The sequence below is a fragment of the Macrobrachium nipponense genome, chromosome 8, assembly GCF_015104395.2.
Source record: "Macrobrachium nipponense isolate FS-2020 chromosome 8, ASM1510439v2, whole genome shotgun sequence".
Taxonomy (NCBI): domain Eukaryota; kingdom Metazoa; phylum Arthropoda; class Malacostraca; order Decapoda; family Palaemonidae; genus Macrobrachium; species Macrobrachium nipponense.
In genome coordinates, this window is record NC_087203.1 from 58856108 (window position 1) to 58860356 (window position 4249).

Sequence of the window (4249 nt, forward strand, 5' to 3'; positions counted from 1 at the left end):
TGTAATATAATTATAATATATATAATATAGATATATATAAATAGTAATATAATTATATTAACAATATATATGACTAGTATATGTGTGTATATATATATAGTATATATATATATATATATATATATATATATATATATAAAATTATATACATATACACGTACGTATATATATATATATATATATATATATATATATATATATATATATATATCTACATATGCACACATATACATATAGAGAGTTTCATACAGCATTATACGCTGTACTGAAAACTCTATTGCACCCATATATATATATATATAATATATATATAGTATATGTATATATATATATATATATATATAATATATATATATATATATATATATATATATATATATATATACATATATATATCTATCTATCTATCTATATATATATATATATATATATATATATAATATATTATACATATATACATATATATATATATATTATATAATATATATATATATATATATATATATATATATATATATATATATATATATGAATGGGTGCGTCAGTGGTCAAAACGGTTCCCGTTGCTTGTTGGTTAAAGGTCTCACCCCAACAGCGAGAGACCGGCAATCGATCTCATAAGGGGCAATGTCTTGGGGCGCTTTTCGCAAAAAATGAATTACGCCCCTGCTGATCTAAACAGAGAATTGCGTGATTAATGGCTGGTCGACTGTACATGGCTACAGTGACTTCAACCCAAAACGACTAACAGGGAACCCGAATTTGAACTCCCTCTAGAGAGGGTGAGGGCAAACTACGGCCAGCATGAGCCCCGCCAAATGTAAGTAAATTTGAAAGAGAATGGTTATTTTGTCTTTCAAATGTGTTTCGCGCGAAGTTCCTACTTTATAACACTAATGAATAAAAATTGTTTTCCAACTCAATTACTTTCTTTCAAATGAATGCATTTCATGTGAATCTTCTACAGTACTTTAAAATATTAATTAATCAATAAAAATGAATTGTATTTTTTCTTCCTTTTATATTGTCTATTTTAAATATTAATTATTTTGGTTAATATACTATGCAGGCCTAAAAATTGCGATTTTTTTAAATGTGGCCCTTCCCCTGAAAAGTTAGCCCACCCCTGATTTGCAGCTACCCCTTCTTTACAGTTAGCTGTCCATCATTGCAGAATAATCCCCCAATTTAAGATGTACCCCAAACTAAGTATGCTTCCAACAATAACGCCCAAGGACCAAAAACCTATGAGCAGTAACCGTCGTCGGACGCTCTAGAGAAAAGAGATGGAGACAGTGAGGGAGAGAGAACAGCCCTAAGAAGGTTCCTTCTCCCCAGAAGTTATCATATCACTGCAGCATCTAACCACCTGCTGGGTCCTCTGTATTTCACAGTCCAAAACACTTATGCGAGTCAGAACAAGATTCTCCCCCTGCATAAGTTGTAAACATTATATTCCTCTTAATGTGAAGTGGTCTTCGTAATTAATACACATACTTAGTACTACTTATACGAACTACAATAACCAAATATAAAGGACACCAATTAAACACGTGCATATATTCTCAGTTGCAAGTGGATACACACAATAATCCAGCAGAAACAGAGCCTAAATTCAGTACATAGCATTAATCAGAACATGGTAAAATCTATGGTCAAATAGAGCATTGTTTCACTAACGAAAATTAAAATAAATACACTATATTTTATTGGAAATAATTTTTTGTACTGTTTAACATGGAAATTATTTATTTTTTCTATTGCCATTCTCATAAATAAATAATAAATATCCTATCCTAAAATTCCTGTATCTTTAACTCAAAGCAAAACATCTTTTTCAGACCTCTTTACGCGCTTCATAGACCTTTCCTACAATCCCCATAACAACAACAATGTAGTTTGTAGATTTACTCCCCAAGTGAGTGAAAATGTTCATGCTTTGGATATTCTTTTGTTTCATTTTCAGACAAACAGGTTCAAAACAATCCCTTACACTCCTTTACCCTAAAACGATTAGATCCTCTCCGAGTGAAACTGAAACAAAAAATAAAATACATAATTAATAACTTTTCATTAGGGTAAGTTATCAGTAGGATGGGTTCCATCATAAAAACAGTTGGTACTGCAAGAATAGGATAACAAATTCCAATATAAGGGTGCGCCCATACTGCAGTTCAATATGTCACAAACACGTCGGTAACTTATGGCACACAGCACAAACATGCTGAATACAAATGAACGACTTTTCGGTAGACCTAATCAGAGCTTTCAACCTGTCTGTGATTTGGATACAACAGAGGTTTCTGACATGTTTTCCGTGGTGTAGACGTATCTCCGAAAACAGACATAATCATTACAGTAACAACTTTAAAAAGTTCCTTCATCAACTACCTAGTTTCATGATAATACAACCACACTAGTTTGAATTCCAATGATCATAGGTCAAATTATACAGACTGTTATGTAAAATTTTTAAAAAGGACTACCACTTTCCCAAGCTCACAAGGGAGCTCGACATTGAGTCAGCTGTTTAACTGTATCAGCCGTCAAAGAATATTCTGTCCATTTCTAATGCGAGAGATCAGCTAAAGACGGCAGCGTTATTGAAATCTGTGAACAAACGACCGTCATTCTAACGCTCTGTGTCAACCAACGAAGATATTTTGGTGAATTCTGTCAGTTGTCGAAGGGCATTCTCACACGTTCTGTCAATCAACGAAAGACCTAGTGCAATATTTTGCCAACAAACGAGGGACATCCTAGAGCTTTTGTCTTTTCGAAAAAAAACCATTCTAATACTTTCTGGCCAATAACGAAACATATTCTGGATTGCCTTTTTTTCCCTTTTTAATAAAGCACTAACAGACATTTTAGGACAATTTTAAATGGCTACTGTCGATACCGTCACCAATGCAAAAATGACACATACAGCCGCGTTTTAACTGAGTGACATATTCGGTTCTTATTTTTGTAGTGGAATTATGGTGTTGATCCATTTCACATGGATTTACACATTTTCCTATTTCACTAAAAACAGGATGATTTTTAAGTACAAGTGAACGAGTTGTAACGAAAAATAGTGAATGTAACGATGAAAACAGCCACCGATACGTAAAGAAAAAAAATCGAATCTTCATCAGCAGTGACAGAGTGACTTAAAATTATCACTTCCAAGCAGAACTGAAACAGTCATATAAACACGCATCGTGTCAGTTACTGAACTGCTTAAAAACCAGTGATAAATACTCGTTTGCTCTTGCTTTTAATGTATATCTTATTCCCATACCACGCTAAAAAGAAAGAAAGAACGAAAGAAAACTTCTTTCAACAAACATGCAAACACGTAAGTTCCTTCCTTGGTAAAAAGTCGGTCGAATGCAAACCTGCTGCGATGCCCGGAACTACTTGTAGAACAGCAGGTGGCTGACGCTGCCATCTTGCGGGAAAAGTAAGCAACTATAGTTCGGCGAAGGATGCGGTAGGAAATAACGGATTATACCCTTTATACCCATGCATTACCTATACAGCAAATTCTGATAGCAAACTATATAAGTTATATTTTCAAATTAACGTATGATTCTGTTATTATTGCCACTCTGGAGAAGAAACCATCGAGTTAGGCACAGCGTCCGCCATCAGACGCGTCTCACTAAAGCGTCAAATTCTCGTTCGTGACAACAATCCTCGAGTGAAAGAATTCTTTAGGATGCAGCTTCCATCAGGAACTGCGTGTCAGTTTTCCTTTACAAATATGACGCATCTTCGTTCGAACTCTCATTCCTGAACGACAAACGTTAAATCTATTCGGAAGTTTGCCCCGCTACTCATGAGAGCAAGAGCCCGTCGTGTTACAAGACATTTTGTCATAATAACGACCACCACAACTTGTGAATGTAGTCCATGAAATAACAACGCACTGGGCATTACAACGTACAAACAGCATCTTCCCTTGGCTAGATCTGAAGGACCGCAAAGAGGACATTACTCCACGGGACAAACCATTCCGTGTAGCAATTACACAAGCATAATACCGGCAGCCATAAATCCCACTGTGTTAACATCGTCATGGATGTCACTAAAGGGCTTTTATCTAACCTCAAAAAGTAACCTTTCCTTCTTCCTCTCTTTCATTTTAACCAGTAACCATTTATCTCACAGGCATCCGAATGCAATGATATCTTGTTCTACGGTATATCCATTTTGCCCTTTGCAAAGACAACAACGCTTTTAGAACCAAATTCTAGTAATA